This window comes from Trachemys scripta, chromosome 1 (assembly GCF_013100865.1).
Source record: "Trachemys scripta elegans isolate TJP31775 chromosome 1, CAS_Tse_1.0, whole genome shotgun sequence".
Taxonomy (NCBI): domain Eukaryota; kingdom Metazoa; phylum Chordata; order Testudines; family Emydidae; genus Trachemys; species Trachemys scripta.
Window position 1 is genome coordinate 216,793,314 of NC_048298.1, and position 24,309 is coordinate 216,817,622.

The 24,309-nt window shown below is 43.2% G+C and overlaps 1 protein-coding gene across 6 annotated transcripts in view; it reads left to right on the forward strand.

Annotated features, from left to right (window-relative positions):
- The window catches only part of MID1 (midline 1), a 329,164-nt gene that overhangs the window by 144,638 nt on the left and 160,217 nt on the right, over positions 1 to 24,309 (forward strand). The gene's annotated exons all lie outside the window — the stretch shown is intronic.

Consider the following 24,309-nt stretch of genomic DNA (forward strand, 5'->3'; position numbering starts at 1 on the left):
AACATGGAAATATTTTGCTCCATTGTGCAAGAGTGTAACATTAGCCCTGGGGAGTAGACATCCTTGTGACACACACTTTTGATGACTGCAGCTATATGGTGACCTAAATCAGGTCTTTAAGATCAACATTTTTAGTGTTCGTGTTCTTTTAATCAGCGTTTGTATGGCTAAATCTAGTGCTAATGAAAGTGATATAACACTGACTAGAATGTTGTGGGCAGATTCAATAACAGAGAATTCCAGTCATATCAAATTATATGCTGGTGTATGTTTCTGATGTAGTCAGATATTCTTATAAGATCACTAAACACATGCAACTGTGTAACCTAAGCAGGGTTTGAACCTAGGGCTTCAGAAATGAAAGGCGACTGAGTTAATTTACTTCCCCAGCCTTGTACAGTAATATTTTAAGGCAGTTTGAATCATAGAACTGGAAGGGACCTCGAGAGGCCATCTAGTCCAGTCCCCTGCAATCATGGCAGGAAGGGAATTAGCTATTGTACTTTTAAAGAATACAATTTTAATATTTTTCAGTATGTGAATTGACACAGCAAAATTCACACAGTAGTTTATTTTGTAGAAAAACAAGCAAGTCAGTGAAACTTTGGGATTCGATCATTTTTGCTGTGGAGATTAATTTATATATTTTTTTCATTCCAACTGTTGTTGGGGTGAAAAGTTTATTAATGACTTCAGGTGATAATAGATACATTATTTAATATTTGTGTTTATGCTTAGAATAAGGTCAAGCATCTTTGCCTAAAGTGCGAGAATGAATGTGATTCAGAATGATTAACACCCAGAGGAAATTTCTGAAGAGTTTATTTTGGCTAGTCTATAATTGATAACTCCCACGGCTAATGGCATGCCAGGCGCCACGTCTATCACCATCTGCAGATCTTAACTCCGAGTAGCAGTTATTGGTCACATATGGTAGCTTGTCAACTGTCATTTTAAAAACAGAATGCAAAAGGGCACCTTGGTAAATTACAGCAATTGGGGTCTTAAATGATTCTGATGGGAGGCAGGGAGGAATAAATGTAGCCCTGAGGTGAGCCTGCCTGTTGAAGGCAATAGACTTCTCCTCGCCTCACCAGTTGGGACTGCAGGTGAATGTGATTTGAGAGAAGTTCACAGAATAGAAATTGGAACAAAGTGCTCTTTTGGTGCATGGTGGCCCATGTCACCAGCTGTAGGGCGGCAGACATGGTTGGGTCTGAAGGCTCTAGATGCATTAAAGTTTGTTGGATTTGGATTTTTTGACATTGTGGTCTCTTGCCTCATTCCTTTGGATACCCCCAATGCTACAATACTGTACTCAGTGTAAAGCATTCTAGGCTAGATTCATCCCTCCACAGCTGGCAGCCATAACTTGGGCCACTTGCTGTATGGCCACTATGGTGCTTGCAATAGGAGTTAATTATTGGCATGCAGATCCATCCGGGCCATATCATCTCCGTCTTCCAATCCATCGCTGGCTGTTCCATGTTGTCCCGAAATGCTCCCTGTCCTAGAGTGTCTGTGGATCCTGCAAAGGCAGGGTTGGGGGAGGGGGGCTGCTCAGTGCTAGGGAAGGTCATGCAGCCCCTTGCTGGCCACTTTGCCCATGCCTAGCTGGTACAAAAGAGTCACAGTGCTGGGATATATATCCCCTGGGGATATTCAGCCAGGTGTATCACTGCTCAGTGGAACATTCCTAACCCTTTAGTGTAAATTTATAAAGTTCCTTCACGGAACCTCTAGTTCTGTTTAAAAAAGTAAACCATTCATGTTCAACACTACAAAGGCTACAAAGTAAAATTGAGTAGTTCTGTTCCTGTAGAGCTGGTTGGAAACCAGAATTTTCATTTAGCAGCAGAGGGGTAGCCGTGTTAGTCTGAGTCTGTAAAAAGCAACAGAGGGTCCTATGGCACCTTTGAGACTAACAGAAGTACTGGGAGCATAAGCTTTCGTGGGTAAGAACCTCACTTCTTCAGATGCAAGATCTTGCATCTGAAGAAGTGAGGTTCTTACCCACGAAAGCTTATGCTCCCAGTACTTCTGTTAGTCTCAAAGGTGCCACAGGACCCTCTGTTGCTTTTCATTTAGCAGGAAATTCTGAAATCTCCATGATGATGATGTCCTGAATTGGAATGATGAAAAGCTGCAATGTTGAAATTTCCCATGGAATGGAACTTCCAAACATTTTTTATCCAGAATCATTGAAACAATGTGGATTTCACATTAATTTTAATTATGTCAAATCATTTCATTTTGACTTTTACATTTAATATTTTGCTATAATATTTATTAAACACACCTTATAAGCAGTGAAGACAAAGCTGCAGAAGAGGTACTTCTATAGATGAAACACCAGCTAGGGGCTACAGATACCACAATGATGGGTGTGATATAAAAGCCTAGACATGTGCAAAAATAGAATATTAATAGTGCATTCACATTCATATAGCACTTTTGATCTCAAAGACTTAAAAGATTCTTTAGACATATTGCTCTGGTAAAATTTGGCCCCGTTTTTAAAGTGTTTATGTTAAAATATGATGCACAGCTGTAGCAATTAATTTTAAATATTGTGCAGGTTTATTCTTATGTCTTACATTTAACAGTATTGAGGCAGGAAGTCTACTTGTTAAAGTACTGGACTGGGATGCAGGAGAATGGGTTCAGTCCCTGGCTCTGTTACAACTTCCATGCTCTCTCTGGGTATGTGTTCACTGCAGACTTACCCTGGGCACTTGGTGTTGTTCCTCCTTCCTGTCCACACACAAAAATCTGTTAGTTGTGTCTGGTGGTGCTTTCAATCCAGGCTTGTTGGCCTAACTGAGGATATAGGTTGGAGGCCAAGTTCCGCTTTCACATGGGCTGGTAACCTTTGCAGTGAGGATGCAGGCTATATCGCTTAAGTGCTGAGAATCCTCCAGTGCCTTCCTACGATTGCCCCCTTATGCCCAGAAGCACAGACAAGTTCTCCCACAATTCACTGGGAAAGCAACGTAGCATGGCTCAGCTTACTGCAGCACAAAGAACTGTGGAATGTGTCCCCAGAAATCCTAGTGATGCATGTGGTGGGGGGAGAGGCATAGCATCAAGATACAGCAACTCTGGTTCGGTCTTTGCAGTGTGCAGTATTTAAAATGTGTCTAGGGCGGTGCAAGATCTGACAAAATAAAATAAAATAAAAATGAGCTGGATCACTGAGAGGTGCACTTTAAGCACTGTTTTACCAAAGCTGCTTCTCCCAGACTGAGAGACCCCTTCTCCCTCGTGTGTTCCTCCTCGCCCACACACACACTTTCTTCAGACTACTTTAGCACTGGTAGCGTGATTGCTCATATCCAAGGTAGGCTAATCTGGATGCTCAGACCCAGATGCCAGTCACTTTGCAGTGAAGACTTACCATGTGTGACCTAGGGCAAATCATTTAAACTACCCTTTGTTTCAATTCCCCAATCTGTAAAATTAGGATAATCCTTCCCTGCTTCACCAGGACGTTGTGAGAATAAAATCCATTAATGACTTGGTGGTGCTTGAATGTTGGTGCTGAGGGCCAGATAAATACCTAGATAGATGATGATTTTTTTTTTTTTAATATCAGATGTGAAAATACTTAACCAAAGTTGTTGTCAGTGGTATACCTATACAGATTTTCAAATAGGATTACCCTGTGGAGATACTTGCTCAGTTATATTTTAGATGCCACTAATGTTCTAATCTCATATTGACTTGAAGCTTTCAGCCATCCTCCTTGAAAGGAGGACAATGGAAGATGTCAGAAAGAGCTTGTAAAGAAAATTTAAATTGGTCTCCATTGGGAACCTCAGTGTTTAAAATACCTTATTTAGTGATTTGATGCGGTGTCAGCAAAGGTTTTTCTCTCTTTTGTAGTACAGTTAAAAGCCCATAGGAGTAGATCTTTGGGAATGATCAGAACTTTGATCTGCACAAATGAATTATAGAGTTTGTTTTGATGATGCCATACAAAAAGGTTTCAATTAACCTCAGCTGAAAAATGCATGGTATTGAGAAACGAACATATGCGATTAATTGGCCTTCAGATCTTAGGTCCCAGTTGTGACATACTGGGACACAATCCAGATTAGTGAGAGGCTATGTCACCTCAGCACTGCAATCTTGGGTGCATACAAACCGCACCCTGAATGTCTGTGTGTAACTGCAGGCTGCCAATTACACCCTGGATCTCACCAGCCTTGGTTATACTGCAGGATGACCTTGACACACCCACAGTTCCAGATCTTACCCCAGAAACATATTCCCTGTATAGCCCAGCCCTCTTCTGGACAGTACAAATATATTAAGTCCACTGTTCCTTTAAGGAAATATTATACGAACATTGTTACCCCAAATGGAGTTACCCAGACACTTAAATTTAAACACACTGGATTAGATAAAACAATAAAACAAGTTTATTAACTACAGAGAGAGATTTTAAGTGAGTACAAGTAATGAGGCATAAAAGTCAGAAATGGTTACAAGAAAAATTAAGATAAAACATTTACTACTGAGCAAACTATTAAATTTACTAACTGAACAAACTATTAAATTCAAGCAAAATTTCTCATCACATGCTGACCAAACTCTTCAGGTCAGGAACCCCCTCCCCCAGCCCAGAGTCCAACAGCTATTTCCTTTGTCTTCTCAGGCACAGAGAATGCAATGGGCAAGGAAAGAGAGAAAGGTTCTTGGGTATTTGCCTGTTCTTTTATAGTTTCAGTCTTTCAGCCTCCTATTGAAAAACATTTCCATCTGAGAACCAGAAGACAAAGAGTCTATGTGAAAGGATGTTCTCTGCTGTTTTTTTCCCCATTGTTTGTGCATTCTTTGTTTTTTTTCCCCCTTCCTGCTTGGTGACTCTGTTTACTGCTTAAATGTAAATTAAGACAAGCACACATTCCTTTGTTTAGGACACACCTATTTCATGACTTCTGCCTGTGCGTGACTGTGAGGTTGGAACATATGTTAGTAACATCATATAGGAGCAGGGCCATAACCAGTGCGAGCCCAGGGCGCAAAGCTGCGGGGGTGGAAAAATAATGAAAAAACACTAGGGTGCGCAAAAATGCTTGCTCGCCCTAGGTGCTAAAATGCCTACTTATAGTTCTGTACAGGGAAATCTTATAACTTCATATACAATGTCATCACATTTTTTTTTTCAGGACCGTACTGGTCAGCAAATTGAGTTTTCATATGATACCTTAAAAGGCATACTTTGTACAAAGATTATTACAATAATGTGTAGGGTGTGAAAACAGGGCTGTATTGCATCACACCAGCTTACCATCTTTTGAAATGTGATTTTAACCTAGAAAGAGAGAGAAAATTTAATGTAAATAATGAATAATATTTTCGTAATTTCTGCCACCTGAGAAGACTGTTCCAGTACAGGGATATTCATTACTGTTTTCCAGCACCTGCTTACTTCTCTCCTACAGTTAAAGTGGAATTTGAATTGTTCTAGTATGGAACAATTTTTTATGGGTTTGTGTATTTTTCAGAAGATTGTAAAAGTTCATGCTAGTCTTAGACTTGATATGTCTCTCAGATTAATATTTTTCTCTTAATTTAAGTATAAAAATGGGTTCAAATTTTTTAAGCAGTCAGTATTTATTTACACAATGGAACTACTAGAGTATATCTGATTTATAATAATAATGCAACTTTTAAAATACTTTGGGCCACACTTTGGAGTTACACCAGGGATACACTTTGACCCCTTGCATATTTTTAAAAGTCCATAAGTGTGTCTATGTAGATATGCATAAATTATCTTTGTCTGTCTGTATATCTGTCTATTGATAGACCTCCCTTGCTACCTATTGTGTCAACTGCCCACTAATGGGCCAGATCTCCACTCTTAATTACACTAGCATCAATCACTGTAACTGTTTTAACTTCATTGGAAGTACTCTGGATTTACACTGGTGTAAATCAGTACAGACTTTGACCTATCAAGCTTAGGTGGAATGACTGCAGTCGTCTTGGATCAGATCGTGATGGCTTGAGTGGAATTCTACCAGGGATGACTCTGACCACATATGCTGTAATACTCAGCCTCAAACAATAAAGCAGGGGTTCTCAAACTGGGGATCGGGACCCCTCAGACGGTCGTGAGGTTATTACATGGGGGCGGGGGTCACAAGCTGTCAGCCTCCACCCTAAACCCCGCTTTGCCTCCTGCATTTATAATGTGTTAAATATATTTAAAAGTATTTTTAATTCGTAAGAGGGGTCACACTCAGAGGCTTGCTATGTGAAAAGGGTCACCAGTACAAAAGTTTGAGAACCACTGGGATAAAGTAAGAGGCAAAATGCTATCTTGGATTTTGAATTTCCTTTCTTAGTTCTTTACACAAGCTTCCATTATCCATGCATGAGAACCTTACTGAGGTTCTGGGACCCTCTTTTGTTGAAGAGTAAGGAATTCTTATTCCTTGGAGCTGGGGACATGCAGACGTAGAAGGGGTGGTGTTCATTTTTTTTTTTTTTTTTGCCTCTATGGTCCTGCGATTGTGGAATGTGCTTTGTTAGCCATGTGTTTGGCCCCTGGTGAAAAACTTATTTCTCCACAGAGATTTTGGCATAGCTATGGTTTTTAATTTTACCTCCATAGATATTAGCGTTTGATCATGTTTCTGCTGGTTTGTGAAGAGCATGGAATGTTATGAGAATGAGGATCCTAGTAAATGAAATGTATTTAGTATTATTATAATTTTTATTTGTTCACTCAACCACCCTCATATGAATTGATATAGCTATGTCTCTGTGGGTCATTTATTATTTGTAGCCTTTACTGAATAACAAGTTTAATGAGTCCAGAAAAATGCTCTGGTGGCTTTTTCCCTAGGTTGTCGCACTACTGTAGGTCTCTGACCAAGCTCTGCGTGAGCTTTCACCCTCAACTCCTATTACACAGCAGTCCATCTGACTGGCACTTTGCAGAGAATGAGAAGAAAATTCCTAACACCACATGGAAGCTGAAAGGATGAGGAGTTTGAGTAGGGGGTTCAGTATTGCATGGGGATGGGTTCGCTCCTGGGTGTCCATAAAGTTGTTCAGAGAAATAGAAGGTAGAGGAAAGAGGATGGTTTAAGGCAGCATAGAAGGGAGAAAGCTTAAAGTGTTTCTGGTAAAATAAAAAAATACTGAAGGACAGATTGAGCTGATGAGAGAAGAGATTGAGAGGACTGATAGAGAAGTGCTGTTGCTAGGGCCTTGTTTACATTTACGTTGCTCTGGGGTGTGAAACACACCCCTTAGCGACATAAATTTGGCCGGCATAAGTGGTAATGTTGGCGGGAGAGCTTCTTCCACCGACTAGGGTTGCCAGGTGTCTGGTTTTCAACTGAGCCATTAAAAGTCCCAGAAAGCTGCCAGCATCTCCCTCTGGCCCCTAGGCTTAGGGGTGGCTAGGAGGGCTCTGCCCGCTGCTCCCTCCCCCCCAGCGCAGCCTCCACAGCTCCCATTGGTCGGGAACCGTGGCCAATGGGAGCTGCGGGGGTAGTGCCCGCAGGCAGGGGCAGTGCTCAGAGCCACCTGGCCATGCCTACACCTAGGAGACAGAGGCAAATGCTGGCAGCTTCCTGGGAGCTGCCTGAGATAAGTGCTGCTTGGAGCCCTCTTCCCCCTCCCGTGCCCCAACCTCTTGCCCCAGCCCGGAGCCTCATCCTGCACCCCAAACCCTCATCCCTGGCCCCACCCCAGAGCCTTTCCCCCCCAGACGGAACTCTCACCCCCTCCTGCATCCCAACCCCTTGCCCCAGCCTGAAGGCCCCTCCTGCACCCCAAACCTCTCATCCCGAGCTCCACCTCAGAGGCCCCAGCCCAGAGCCCATACCTCCTCCCATACCCCAACCCCCTGCCTGGAGCCCCCTCCCACACTCCGAACCCCTTGGCCCCAACCCCCAACTTGGAGCCCCCTCCTGCACCCCAAACCCCTCATTTCTGGCCCCACCCCAGAGCCAGTACCCCCAGACGGAGAGCTCTTCCCCCCCCCCAACTCCCTACACCAGCCTGGAGCGCCCTCCCGCACCCTAAACCCCTCATTTCTGGCCCCACTCTGGAGCCCACACCCCCAGCCCAGAGCCCACACCCCAACCCCTGCCCTAGCCTGGATCCCCCTCCCACACTCCAAACCCCTTGGCCCCAACCCCCCTAGCCCAGAGCCCCCTCCTACACCCCAAACCCTTCATCTCCAGCCCCCCCCCCCCAGAGACCGCACGCCCAGCCGGAGCACTCACCCTCTCTCACACCCCAACCGCCTGCCCCAGCCTGGTGAAAATGAGTGAGTGAGCAAGGGTGGGGGAGAGCAAGCAACTGAGGGAGGGGGGATGGAGTGAATGGGGGCGGGGCCTCAGAGAAGGGGCAGGGCAGTGGCAGGACCTTGGAGAAGGGGCGGGGCAGGTGTTCGGTTTTCTGCAAATAGAATGTTGGCAACCCTACCACCGACATAGCTATCACCGCTCGTTGGAGGTGGCTTAATTATGTTGACAGGCAAGCTCTCTATCATCAGTATAAGGTGGTTACACAAGAGATCTTACAGTGGTGCATCTGCATTGATACGGCTGTGCTGCTCTAAGGTCTCTAGTGTAGACACAACCTAAGAAGTTTTATAATGCTAATCTTTTTAACTTTCTCCTAGGGTTTTGTTACTAAAGCCCATTGGGGCTTAGCTATAGAGACTTCATTCCACCTCTTTCCAGACATCTGTTTAAAATAGAGCTCAGTTCCTTCACTCCAAAGTTACCACCGAGCAGAACTGCAAAAGACTGCTATAAGCAGACCGCTTTTCACTGTTAAAATGCAGTTCTACCAAAGGTACCAAATAACTTGTGAGTAAATGGATTAATGTGCTTAAAAGGTGGAGCATTCATTGGTCACACATATTGTAAATATCATATCTACATTTTATTTTTCTTCATTTCTGCAAACCTAGAAGGATCCTTTCTGTAGTAATGTTCAGAGGACATAAAGGCACACCTGTTTCTTAGAATTAGTGAAGCTATGAAATCCGTGAACTTTTCCCCATGTTCTTACAAAGGGAGTGCCAAGTCTATGAATTTTAAAGCCATGGCAAATTTTTGTTGCCCTTGGTTGTGGATTTTAACAGCTATATCTTTCAGTGATGTTATGCTTGAATGCTGTTTTCTTTGTAACGCCCAAAACTTCGCCTTGTGCTTTCACTGCATTCACAGCACCCACTGAAAGATGAATATTTAGAGAATTACCTTATATTTCATCTGAGCCATAATTTCATCTGACTGCTTGATTGAAATGATTCAATGCCAATAATCCAGAGAAATACAAAAATCTGTTTAGCAACTTGGTGTTCTTCAATCGGGAAATAAATGATGTTATAATCCACGAAGGAATGGTTTGTGCTAGTAAAATGGGTTGTACAGGGCTCAGCCACAAGAAAATTGGAAATATTTCCTGTGTAATAAGCCATGCAGGGTAGAGACTGTAAAGAATGGCTGGCAATACAGAGCTATCTACAGTGATGTAGTCATTTTTATGTTCCATTTAAGTTTTGTTGTTGTTGTTGTTGTATTTAAATGAAATTATGCAGAAGGAAAATATGGGTCCTATCACATAACTCTGATGAGAAGAAAGATCAGATTTCAAAGCATTAAGACTACCATTTAGAAGAAATACATGCATCATACTCTGATTATTCAGCTGAGAACATTAGAGATGAAAGAAAAACACCCCCTAGGTTCAGGAAGGAAATTGTGGACTATTGAGCTTTTGCAAATGGTCAGAGCCAGCGAGGATGGATACAAACGGCAGATTCTTGGCTGAGTAACTGCAACTTAAACAAAGTAAGATAATGTTTGGAGTGAACAGCCTGTATTTTCAAGAGTCATTACTAGTGATTTTTGGGTGCCCAAGCTAGGGACACCTTAAGAGGACCTGATTTTTCAGAAAATGTTGAACACCTGACCTCCAGTAAGCAGGCTTCTGAGATGTCTCAAGTTGGACATCAAAAAATGGACATGCTGCCTTCAAAAGATGGTCCTGGGAGCTCAGATTCATAACTTCGCTGAGACACTGGACTTACGGCTTATAACAATCTGTAACTCACTTAGCGCCCTCATCCCCCAGTCTTCTCTCCCCCCCCCCCCATGACTGGAGATGTGTTAGTGGGCTAATTCATTCTGAATGGTCCCTTGAAATATATGTTAACTACTTTTGGCTAAACAATTTTGTTCTGCCTTGTATTTAGCTGTGACACTTTGTGTACATTTCCTAGACCTGAAGGAGAGCTCTGTGTAGCTCAAAAGCTTGCATCTTTCATCAGCAAACTTAGACACAGTGCGTTCATAGCCTATGCAATTCCAAAGCCTGTAGCCCTTTGCAGGCTACTGAATGAGGAAATCCCAAACCTCACTATTGAGAGCTCAGCCATTTCTGTGGATCCAATCGTCTTTGGCCTGGAAGATGAGTTGATACCTAAAGGGCTTTCATCCCAGCTAGCCTCTGTGGCACTGGAAAACCAACCCACCATTCCCCCTATGGGAATCCCCCAAACTGCCACAGATGCTGCTAACTTCGAGTTTAGCTGGCGAAAAAACACTTGCAAATCTTGCAATCAATTTCAATCTATTACAGTATGTTCAAGTTGAAAATACCTGTGTTCGTGTCAAAGAGAAGTGTCCTCAGCTTCAGTTTTTGGCCCCAAAGAAATGTACAAGAGTTCATTCTCCCAGCTAATCTCCTTCCATGTTTGATCCTCTGGCTGTCATTGCCTCTCCAAACTCCTTTCAGTAGTAGCTTAGGCCATGCAGTCATGGTCACTGGGAAAAGTTGCTTCGGCCCAGCCCAGTCCCGTGGTGGGGGACTCTTAAGAGTTGTCAGCTTTTGCAATTTTATCACAAGTCTCATTTTTCCTTAAAGCCCTCGCTCCCAAGATCAGATAGTTAAGTAAGAATCTGAGCTTTGCTTTTTAAATTGTTTTAAATAAGTCTCTAGCTTTCATGGTAGTTGAATTTACAGGTTCAAAACCCAGAAGGCATGTAAAAAGATCCCCAAACATATTATTTTTTTCAATCTCCTCTTGAGTTTTAAGCCACTTGGGATTTTTGGAGCCCTGACTTATGATTTTTGATTGGTGAGTATTGGTAATAATGAGATTCATTCTTGGGTGCAGAGCCTGCATTTGGAGAAGACTGGGACAGAGCAGGAAGAGACCTGCATCATCCTGAAGCCACCTCTTATGAGCAGTACCCTGCCAGCAATCCTACCATTCCTTAGATATGCTGGGTTTGGCCAACAACAACAATCCTAAGAAAGGAAGGCTACTATGGTTATTGGACACAGTAATGCTCTCCCCCTTAGTTCAACCTCCCAAGCACCAGGCATCAGAGGCAAGGCTGCTGGTACAAAGAGAGGGGAAGTTACAGGGACACTTGTCAGTACTGACAAGCACAAAAAATTGATTTGCCTCAGAAATATGTTGGTTAAAACGCCTGTGCCCCCAGAAAACTATTAGTTTCTGTAACATCATGGCTTCATTCTGTATCCTAGATAACATTCTTAAATTATTTGACTGGGTGTCTGTCAGTAACAATTAACAGTAGTGCTAATATGTGCACTAGTTGTAATGCTGGTGTAATTGAGGATAAGCTGCTGTTTTACATGTTAAATATTTGGTGTTGTAATTTATATGCACTAAAATGTCTATGGATTTTTATAATGTGTTGGTTTTNTTGGTGTTGTAATTTATATGCACTAAAATGTCTATGGATTTTTATAATGTGTTGGTTTTAATTAGACTCATACTATAAGCAGTCAGACACTGGCAGTCCAGATGTCATTTTTTTTTTTAAAGTAAAAATCAGATAAGTTACAGTGGGGAAATTTAGATCAAGATAAGTCAGAAAAATGTATTTCTGTGACTTCACTTAATCTGTTCCAAACTAAAAATGGAAATGTTTGTGATTTATAAGATAGGCATTCTGTGACAATTCATAATACAACATGAAAGAGTTTTTCTTTTGCCACAAGTGCTGCTGTCAAATTGGCACCAGCTCAGCATCTAGAGATTTTAAGCTTCGCACCTATAATTTGCACTGCTCAGAATGTTAGTGTGTGAATTCATTTGATACCCAGGAATGTTTCTGTAGAACCAGGACACTGTCAGCCAAATGCTGTTCTCTGTTGCATTAGTGCAAATCCTGAGTAACTTCGTTTTTACATCAGTGGGATCTTCAGAGGCAAAGAGCATCTGATAATCACACCAGATATTTAGGTTCTTGACTCTGGATTTGGATGCCTAGCTCTTAGGCACTCAACTTTGAATATTTTTCAATATAGGTTTAGTCAGTTCAAGAATCATTCTCTCATGGTAAATTTTCTTCTAACTGCCCATTATTGTATGGTTTCCCCAACAAAGGAAATATTTATCACATAAAGATAGCCTGGTCAATCCTTGTTGTTCTGCACATTTGTTATAAAAGGCATGATTACTTTGAGCCTCATCGTGCTTCTATACAGACGGCCCAGTCCACCTCCCATTGAAGTCAAGCACATGAGTGCTCAGCGTCTTGCAGGATCCCATTCAATGTACTTTGGTTTACAGGAACTGTCCGTTTCTTTAACTTTCATCCTTCATAACCACAAGCATTCACATAACATAAAGCTATATGTCTTGGCATTGTCTATGCTTATATGAACAGTAGCATTTATATATGGCAAAATAATTGACAGTAAAATAAATGGCACGTGGAACACATTTCCCATTTTTATTAGGGTACTATATGCTCTGATTGAGCTAGCATGCTAAAAATAGAGTGTATCTGCAGCAGTGTGAGTGATGGGAGGGGCTAGCTGCCCTGAGTACATACCCATCTGAGACCCTACGCACATACTTGGGGCACTTTAGCCTCTCCACCACTCACACCGCCCCAGTTATACTCTATTTTTAGCACACTCGCTTCGTCCGATCCAGTGTGAGTATGTCTCCACGAATTGGATTTAATGCTTCCAGCTTGAAGTGTAGCTGCACCCAGCGTATCACAAAATCCTAGGTCAATTGTATGTTAAAATAAAATACTCCCTTTCCTTCTTCCGAACGTTTCAAAACAGTTGGCTCCTGAGAGATGGAAGATAAGTGATGCTATGTGTTTAGTTTCCAGTCTTTCTTTCACCTCTGAAGGCCTGGGTTATAATCTGATTTAAGTGGCAATTGAAACAAGATTGATGGTCTCAGTTTAGCTCCTAATGGACATTTGTTAACAGCCATCCCCACGCAGTTCAGCACAGTTAGTGGTCTATACATAGTAGAGTCCGAGGACTGGAATAACAGGGTTGTTGCATCTCTAGACTGAGGGGCATTGGCAGAACTGCATGAAAAGAACTTGCACTGCACACTCTGCTCTTACAAAATCCAATCAACACTTACTTCTTATATGCCACAAAAATTCATTCCGATTTTACAATGTAGAAAAAATACCCAATCCAACAACCAGCAAATGCCTTAGTTCCCATGGATGACAGAATGTACCAGCGTGTGCATTATAAATAGCAAAGCTTTCTGTGTTGTTTGTGGAGAAATCACTTAGAAGGAGGAAATGCATTATGGTAAAAGTAATTTACTTGTGATTTTGCAGCGCTTTTTTAAAGGTATCAGCAAAGCAAGGGAATCTTCACTTAGCAGAACGAGAGCAGATGGTATATTGTTTTTATGCTGTCCTCAAGCAGGAAGCTGTGCTAGATTAAGATACTGACCTGATCAACTGATCTTCCAGCAGGGATTCACATCTGACTACTTCTGAATTCATAACAGGGATGATCTAGTGGTGTGACACGTATTTGCTTTCCATAAACTATTCTTTGGTATACATTCAAATTTAACCTTTAAATAATAGTAGTGAAAAGAAATGTTGATGAGCCAGAAAAGATGAAGCCAGACCTTATTGCTAAATCCTGAGAGGAAGACTCTCTAATGCTTTTTGAAATGCACTATGGCAGTTAATCCCATTTCTGTAACCCTAGATAGATGGAAAATCTGTGTACCACAACTCTCAGCAAGTAGGTTTTTGCAAGACACAGAGCCGACATAGCAGAAGAAAGAGTTTTTAGAGCTCAGCACCCCAGGGAGTTAACATGTATAAAAGCTACTGCTCGAATGGACCATAGTTTAATCCCTGGTGCTGCCAGTCAGGGTAGTGATTAAAAATCACCCATCCAGAGAATTACTTCTGGATGTTGTTCTGCCAGGTTGTGAGGATGGGGTTAAGGGGAGGAAAAGAGGAAGGTTTGTGTGGGGATGGATGGTGTCTGAGCAGTTGTTTTTGAAAAGGAGGGAGGGAAAGCGGGGGAAACTTGGCTGGCTGGAAGAGAGAGAACAAAGCTCCCTTTACTAAACTCACAGCCAGCCCCGCAGTCATAATTTCAGTGTTCCTCACGAGTTGGCTACACCACCGTTGATACACCAACACCAAAGAGGGAGCAGAAAATGTCAGTGCCGGTGAATTAATGAGAAACTTTTAAATGAGGCAGGTTTTGGATGGAGATAATAACCAATAGCAGTATTAGCCAGGCTGTTGTGAAGCCCTCAGGGGATTTTTTTTAATCTGCTTTTTCCCAGGTGCAAAGTGTGCAGTTCTTTAAGTAGGTTCTTCTGTATGTCAAAAGAGTGTAGGCATTGATTGTAGTATAATATAGTCTTCAGTGTGAGAGGGGTAGGAAGACTAACCAGACTTTTTTTTTTTTTTTTTTTTTTTACCCTCTCCTGGTAAGTCATTTATTAATTCAGACGTGTGGGGATTTTTTTTGATTGTATAAAATAGATATTTTACTTCCAGGTTCTATTTGATCCTCTTAAAACAAGGGCTGGGGGAGGAGGGGAGGAAAGTAAATATAGTTCATCTGCAAATTATCCTAAACAAATGAAGAATTACTGCCCCTAGCTGCAACTCCTCTTTCAGCATTAAACATTTAAGCGATGTCTGTGCTGCTGCCTTTTAAGTTCACATATACCTCCTAAGGTGTTTCATCTCCCAGGCTTTTTTGCACATCACATCTATGTTAGTGAGGAGAAAATGCTTTGGTTTCTGATCACTGCAAGAGATCAGCTCATGGAGTTGCTGGCACTCAACCTCTTGCAAAGTAACTGTACCCACTATTTTTGATGGAGAGACTTTAGTCTGATAGATTTACTTCAGAGTACCTGAACCACACAAAGTCCTTAATGCCGGTACATTTTAATAGAACTTAGCAGAATGCCATAAAACCACCCTCTTCCTTCCTAGATTCCAACTGACTGTTTTATATTTATGCTCTTCAAAAGTGAGGAGAAAAATGGAGGTTTTGCCAAATACAAATTCTGAGTTAGCAACATGAAAGAAAGCTCAGAATATGGTCGATGGCGATCATCCAAAACTAGGAGTGAGAGAGCTGAGTTCTATTCCCACAGATTTCCTGCTGCCACAGATGTGATCTTGGGTTAAGTTATTTAGCCCTTCTGTCCCCCCCCCCTTATTTTTTTATTTGAAAATGGGACTAATACTACTCAGATCCAGTGTATTCTGCAGTTCTTTAACCATGGAGCTTACTGTATAATTCACCCCCTTTCTGAAAAATTGTGCTTCATAATCTGATCTTCCATTTAAAAACAAAAGTTTAAAAAGTGACCCCAGTGCAAACTGATGCAGTATCATTTGCCTGTGTGTGCAGAAAGTCTGAGAGGTGTGAACTGTCTCATTGATCTCATTTGGGGTCCAGTATATCCTGCAATTCTGTTGCTGTGTTGTAATATGGAATTTTCTCAAAATACCATGGCATTTTGTTTTCTTGCCACAGAATTCCCATTTTGCAATAGCCCAACATTTTATTTTCTGTCTCCCTGCCCTTCTGGGACCTGTCTGTAGTTTCCTCTTGCTCTGTAGCTTCCTCCATAAGGAGGAGTTAATTGGAGTTCAGTGCATGCCCTCTGTATAGTTCATAAGAGAATCTCAAAAAGATCAACAGCTCTTAAGTCAAGGAGCATTTTCAACTGAGAGTCATGGCTATGTTTGTTTTCCTGGAGGTGGAGACAGGGGAGGAATAGGAAAGGAGGATATTTCATGCAAGAGAATACATGAATGTGCCCATGGGTTTTAGGGTTTGCAGCCACAGAATTTAGGAGCTGCGGGTGTGGAATTTGGTCCTATTGTGCTGTGGAATACTTGGGGCCCTTGAGAATACCCATCTCAAAAGATTATTGTGAGGATTAACTAATGTTTGTAAAGTGCTTTGAGATCTCTTGGTGGAAGGCATCTATAGAAGTGAAAAATATTTTTTTTTATTTAAAATTGTTAATTTTTTTCAGTATGGAAAATACTTACAGGAATCGCTCATATGGCCTTTTGTTTCCTCCTTCACTTGAGTCTCAGCTTGAGTCTTATTCCTTTACTCCACAGTTCACAGCACCTGCCAGTGGTAATAGGCTAAATGTGTTCTCCAAACATCCCTATACTAATGGTTTGCTAGTGTAGGCCAAAAACTCTTTCAAGGCAGCTTAGCCACCCTAATGCATGCTCTTCCATATTCTTCCATCGTTTTGACAGAAAAGCTCTAAAACACCAATCTCTTGGCTCTGCTATTCAGGCAAAATGACATGAAGCCTTTTCAGATGCTGTAAGTTCAACAGCAACTCTCCTTGCTTGCCATTGACACACTTATGTAGGGCCAGATCCTCAGCTGGTGTAAATGGTTCTAGATTCATGGACTTCAACCAAGCTATGACCACTTACACTAGCGGAGGATCTAACTCATGGAGTCATCTCTGATGAAATGCCTCCTTCCACTGAAGATGGAGGTAATTCAAAACATTTTTTTTGCTTGTCTAGAGTCTGATTTAAATGTGCTACCTTTTCCATAGGAATTTGTGCGTCAATCATTCCACTGATCATATGACATGTTAACCAATACACTTTGTTTTCAACTTGACACTGAAATCTATTCCAAATCATTCAGAAAGTCTCATTATACTGTTCATAAACTCAGTATTCCCCACCCCCACCCTCAGCCTGATCTTTATATGGTTTACAGGTTCATTGAGTTTCCGCTCACAGAATCCTTTTGTCTGGGGTAGGATTTGCTCACATTGACTACACAAGAAGCCAAGCATTCCACCCCTCAATCTGTGGGCCACCTGAGGTTGGAAGCCCTACTACATTTCTGACCCATCACCCTTCACATACTATTTGTAGCTCCTGAACAGCGTAGCTCCCAGGCAGGGGTGAAAGTAACTTACATGATTCTTGTATGATTCTTACCGGTACGGTCGTATTGCAACCCACCTCCACTCCTACACACTTAACTTCATGCATCCCTTTGCATGACTTTGATATAGAAATTAAAGCTACAACTACCAATACTGTCTCTAGAATAAAACTTTTAATATTGGAATAAAAGCCTGAACTCACTGTTACATTTCTCTCCTCTCTTCCAATTTAAGGGAGCCCCCATGGAAAGAAGACAGCATAGGGGGAAGGGGGAGAGAATCTAGGTACGCAAACCAGACTCAAAGGAAATGCAGCAGGCAGAGGGAGGGGGAGGGAGCCTCAGCCAAGCCCACCGAGCTCCGCAGGTGCAAGACTCCAGAGAAAAGTCCCTGCAGGCTCTGACACAGGTTGCACAGTGTGGGATCCTGCACCAGTCCTCCCCGCCCCAGTCCTTTCTGACCACGGCCACGAGCCAAAGCCACCAGCTCCACTGCCCCCCGCAGCTGCAGGATAGAGCTGGACTAGCTGCAGGATAATGCCCAGGAAATGCCCTCTCACCCAGGGCAGCAGCCCATCCCTTACCGTCCCAGCTATCAGCTCTGATTCCAGCTCAAAGCAATGGGACAGCAGCAGCCATTCGTTGGAGCCATCGATCCAGTAATCCGGCACCGCGCCCCCAGCCCTGCCCACGGGGGAGGACAAGGAGGGCATGGTGACTTTGTTCCAGCATGCCAGGACTCCGGCCGGTGGCTCCTTCCTCCTCCAGCCAGGCTGCAGAAGGTGGCTAAGTTCGGCCCTTCACCCCCGCCTCGCACTCAGGAGCAGCCGCAGCTCTTCTTCAGCTTGCAGTGGGGAGGAGCGGGATTGGCTGGCGGAGAAGCCTAGTGCTGCCAAGAAAACTTCCAGCCTCAGCAGTTGCTGCTTTGCCAGGCTGCGGGAGGGAGCCGCGCACAGGAGCCACCCGGGAGGGGACAGAGGTCCGGGGGCGGCAGCAACAAACACAGTGATGAGGGGTGGTGGGTTGGGGCTGCAGCTTCAAGAGAAATCCACAACAAAGCCGCCCCAGCGCCCCTCCAGTGGCTCGGTCCTCACGCGTGGAAGGTGTGAGCAGGGGCATCCAGGGGAGACTGGAGCAACCTTATAGAAACTCCCACATTGGCCCATACAGTTGATCTTGCTGCTCTCCCTCTTGTCGTGCCATGCCTTGAGATGAATGTGCTGCACGTCGGCCCTTTCCAAGCCACAATTTCACATATGGCATGGGATTCTACTGAGTATTAGGAGGTCCCACAACAATTTCACATATGGCATGGGATTCTACTGAGTATTAGGAGGTCCCACACATGAAATGAATAGCAAGACAGCTATATGATGAGTTATAAGTGCGATCTGTTTCACTGTAATGATGTTGTTCATTGCACTGAATCCCCTTTCGCAGTCAGCGTTGCTTGCAGCAAGGGTGTCCACTGCAAGGACGACTTNGGATGTTGTTCTGCCAGGTTGTGAGGATGGGGTTAAGGGGAGGAAAAGAGGAAGGTTTGTGTGGGGATGGATGGTGTCTGAGCAGTTGTTTTTGAAAAGGAGGGAGGGAAAGCGGGGGAAACTTGGCTGGCTGGAAGAGAGAGAACAAAGCTCCCTTTACTAAACTCACAGCCAGCCCCGCAGTCATAATTTCAGTGTTCCTCACGAGTTGGCTACACCACCGTTGATACACCAACACCAAAGAGGGAGCAGAAAATGTCAGTGCCGGTGAATTAATGAGAAACTTTTAAATGAGGCAGGTTTTGGACGGAGATAATAACCAATAGCAGTATTAGCCAGGCTGTTGTGAAGCCCTCAGGGGATTTTTTTTAATCTGCTTTTTCCCAGGTGCAAAGTGTGCAGTTCTTTAAGTAGGTTCTTCTGTATGTCAAAAGAGTGTAGGCATTGATTGTAGTATAATATAGTCTTCAGTGTGAGAGGGGTAGGAAGACTAACCAGACTTTTTTTTTTTTTTTTTACCCTCTCCTGGTAATTCATTTATTAATTCAGACGTGTGGGGATTTTTTTTTGATTGTATAAAATAGATATTTTACTTCCAGGTTCTATTTGATCCTCTTAAAACAAGGGCTGGGGGAGGAGGGGAGGAAAGTAAATATAGTTCATCTACAAATTATCCTAAACAAATGAAGAATTACTGCCCCTAGCTGCAACTCCTCTTTCAGCATTAAACATTTAAGCGATGTCTGTGCTGCTGCCTTTTAAGTTCACATATACCTCCTAAGGTGTTTCATCTCCCAGGCTTTTTTGCACATCACATCTATGTTAGTGAGGAGAAAATGCTTTGGTTTCTGATCACTGCAAGAGATCAGCTCATGGAGTTGCTGGCACTCAACCTCTTGCAAAGTAACTGTACCCACTATTTTTGATGGAGAGACTTTAGTCTGATAGATTTACTTCAGAGTACCTGAACCACACAAAGTCCTTAATGCCGGTACATTTTAATAGAACTTAGCAGAATGCCATAAAACCACCCTCTTCCTTCCTAGATTCCAACTGACTGTTTTATATTTATGCTCTTCAAAAGTGAGGAGAAAAATGGAGGTTTTGCCAAATACAAATTCTGAGTTAGCAACATGAAAGAAAGCTCAGAATATGGTCGATGGCGATCATCCAAAACTAGGAGTGAGAGAGCTGAGTTCTATTCCCACAGATTTCCTGCTGCCACAGATGTGATCTTGGGTTAAGTTATTTAGCCCTTCTGTCCCCCCCCCCTTATTTTTTTATTTGAAAATGGGACTAATACTACTCAGATCCAGTGTATTCTGCAGTTCTTTAACCATGGAGCTTACTGTATAATTCACCCCCTTTCTGAAAAATTGTGCTTCATAATCTGATCTTCCATTTAAAAACAAAAGTTTAAAAAGTGACCCCAGTGCAAACTGATGCAGTATCATTTGCCTGTGTGTGCAGAAAGTCTGAGAGGTGTGAACTGTCTCATTGATCTCATTTGGGGTCCAGTATATCCTGCAATTCTGTTGCTGTGTTGTAATATGGAATTTTCTCAAAATACCATGGCATTTTGTTTTCTTGCCACAGAATTCCCATTTTGCAATAGCCCAACATTTTATTTTCTGTCTCCCTGCCCTTCTGGGACCTGTCTGTAGTTTCCTCTTGCTCTGTAGCTTCCTCCATAAGGAGGAGTTAATTGGAGTTCAGTGCATGCCCTCTGTATAGTTCATAAGAGAATCTCAAAAAGATCAACAGCTCTTAAGTCAAGGAGCATTTTCAACTGAGAGTCATGGCTATGTTTGTTTTCCTGGAGGTGGAGACAGGGGAGGAATAGGAAAGGAGGATATTTCATGCAAGAGAATACATGAATGTGCCCATGGGTTTTAGGGTTTGCAGCCACAGAATTTAGGAGCTGCGGGTGTGGAATTTGGTCCTATTGTGCTGTGGAATACTTGGGGCCCTTGAGAATACCCATCTCAAAAGATTATTGTGAGGATTAACTAATGTTTGTAAAGTGCTTTGAGATCTCTTGGTGGAAGGCACCTATAGAAGTGAAAAATATTTTTTTTATTTAAAATTGTTAATTTTTTCAGTATGGAAAATACTTACAGGAATCGCTCATATGGCCTTTTGTTTCCTCCTTCACTTGAGTCTCAGCTTGAGTTTTATTCCTTTATTCCACAGTTCACAGCACCTGCCAGTGGTAATAGGCTAAATGTGTTCTCCAAACATCCCTATACTAATGGTTTGCTAGTGTAGGCCAAAAACTCTTTCAAGGCAGCTTAGCCACCCTAATGCATGCTCTTCCATATTCTTCCATCGTTTTGACAGAAAAGCTCTAAAACACCAATCTCTTGGCTCTGCTATTCAGGCAAAATGACATGAAGCCTTTTCAGATGCTGTAAGTTCAACAGCAACTCTCCTTGCTTGCCATTGACACACTTATGTAGGGCCAGATCCTCAGCTGGTGTAAATGGTTCTAGATTCATGGACTTCAACCGAGCTATGACCACTTACACTAGCTGAGGATCTAACTCATGGAGTCATCTCTGATGAAATACCTCCTTCCACTGAAAATGGAGGTAATTCAAAAATTTTTTTTTGCTTGTCTAGAGTCTGATTTAAATGTGCTACCTTTTCCATAGGAATTTGTGCGTCAATCATTCCACTGATCATATGACATGTTAACCAATACACTTTGTTTTCAACTTGACACTGAAATCTATTCCAAATCATTCAGAAAGTCTCATTATACTGTTCATAAACTCAGTATTCCCCACCCCCACCCTCAGCCTGATCTTTATATGGTTTACAGGTTCATTGAGTTTCCGCTCACAGAATCCTTTTGTCTGGGGTAGGATTTGCTCACATTGACTACACAAGAAGCCAAGCATTCCACCCCTCAATCTGTGGGCCACCTGAGGTTGGAAGCCCTACTACATTTCTGACCCATCACCCTTCACATACTATTTGTAGCTCCTGAACAGCGTAGCTCCCAGGCAGGGGTGAAAGTAACTTACATGATTCTTGTATGATTCTTACCGGTACGGTCGTATTGCAACCCACCTCCACTCCTACACACACAACTTCATGCATCCCTTTGCATGACTTTGATATAGAAATTAAAGCTACAACTACCAATACTGTCTCTAGAATAAAACTTTTAATATTGGAATAAAAGCCTGAACTCACTGTTACATTTCTCTCCTCTCTTCCAATTTAAGGGAGCCCCCATGGAAAGAAGACAGCATAGGGGGAAGGGGGAGAGAATCTAGGTACGCAAACCAGACTCAAAGGAAATGCAGCAGGCAGAGGGAGGGGGAGGGAGCCTCAGCCAAGCCCACCGAGCTCCGCAGGTGCAAGACTCCAGAGAAAAGTCCCTGCAGGCTCTGACACGGGTTGCACAGTGTGGGATCCTGCACCAGTCCTCCCCGCCCCAGTCCTTTCTGACCACGGCCACGAGCCAAAGCCACCAGCTCCACTGCCCCCCGCAGCTGCAGGATAGAGCTGGACTAGCTGCAGGATAATGCCCAGGAAATGCCCTCTCACCCAGGGCAGCAGCCCATCCCTTACCGTCCCAGCTATCAGCTCTGATTCCAGCTCAAAGCAATGGGACAGCAGCAGCCATTCGTTGGAGCCATCGATCCAGTAATCCGGCACCGCGCCCCCAGCCCTGCCCACGGGGGAGGACAAGGAGGGCATGGTGACTTTGTTCCAGCATGCCAGGACTCCGGCCGGTGGCTCCCTCCTCCTCCAGCCAGGCTGCAGAAGGTGGCTAAGTTTGGCCCTTCACCCCCGCCTCGCACTCAGGAGCAGCCGCAGCTCTTCTTCAGCTTGCAGTGGGGAGGAGCGGGATTGGCTGGCGGAGAAGCCTAGTGCTGCCAAGAAAACTTCCAGCCTCAGCAGTTGCTGCTTTGCCAGGCTGCGGGAGGGAGCCGCGCACAGGAGCCACCCGGGAGGGGACAGAGGTCCGGGGGCGGCAGCAACAAACACAGTGATGAGGGGTGGTGGGTTGGGGCTGCAGCTTCAAGAGAAATCCACAACAAAGCCGCCCCAGCGCCCCTCCAGTGGCTCGGTCCTCACGCGTGGAAGGTGTGAGCAGGGGCATCCAGGGGAGACTGGAGCAACCTTATAGAAACTCCCACATTGGCCCATACAGTTGATCTTGCTGCTCTCCCTCTTGTCGTGCCATGCCTTGAGATGAATGTGCTGCACGTCGGCCCTTTCCAAGCCACAATTTCACATATGGCATGGGATTCTACTGAGTATTAGGAGGTCCCACAACAATTTCACATATGGCATGGGATTCTACTGAGTATTAGGAGGTCCCACACATGAAATGAATAGCAAGACAGCTATATGACGAGTTATAAGTGCGATCTGTTTCACTGTAATGATGTTGTTCATTGCACTGAATCCCCTTTCGCAGTCAGCGTTGCTTGCAGCAAGGGTGTCCACTGCAAGGACGACTTTTTTTTTTTAAGTTTTCCAGGAACGTTTTTTTCCTCCAGAAGCCTTGAAATCCCAAGTGTGTTTCCAGTTGGTTGGTTGATTGTCAGTTGATCAGCCAATGCTCTTATTTCCTTTTCTCCAAAGTGGGGATTCTCTGGATTCTCTTGTCATTTTTCAGGATTCAAAAACCAATAAATTGTTAATTAAGTTCTTATAATCAGAAACCCTTTCTTCGCGTGTGCTTTGATCGGCTTTGTTTGAGGCAGTTGTGAATAGTTTTGTCCTCATGTTGTCGATGACTGTTTGAATGAATTGAGACGAGTTGATTCTGGGGCTTTTTCCAGCACCATACAGTTTCCTGTTTTTGAACATCATGGATTGTTCAGCCTTCTGAGCTTGTTCAGAGTGGACTCCTGGGTCTGTTTTTAGACTTTCGATTCTTTTGATGTATATTTTCATTAGGTTGTCTGCTTTTTATGGTCATGTCTCGTTCTTGTAGCATCTCAGACAAGTTCTTCAGTTCTGTCAGCACATCCAGCATTAAAGAAAGGTTTCTGATAAAATTTACAGAACACAGCTTTGAGTGTAGTCCCTGAAATTTAAGACATTCGCTTCTGACTCTCAAGCAGTCTTGTGAGGCCGCCTTGAAGTGTTTTGCCAAAGCAGGGTATGTTTGCCACACTGCACTGACTGCTCTCCACATTGACGCCACCCACCTTAAATTGAACACTTAACTGATTTTTTTTTGAAGTACAATGTGTAATTCATTGGCAAGAGCACTCGGTTCACAGGAGTTTTTTGGTGATTGACTGTACAAGGAATATAATGCATCCAAAAAAGCCTTAGTCATTTGTACCTCTGGTGACATCAACAGCAAGTTCCAGTCTATGGTTGAGGCAATCCCATAATATCACATTAGGAAAGTCCATTTGTAGTAGTTTCCAAACACCAGCTTTGACTCCTAACATCACATTCGTGCTATCACTACAAAAGCTGATCAACACTTCCAATAATAGTTCTTTAGTGAACTCACAACGCAGCAAGCATTTTAAAATTTCCCCTTTAATGGCTGCTGCTATTGTACTTTGCAGCTCAATCAAGTCCAGAGGAAACGTAAGTGGCCTCATAATTCCATCTATCC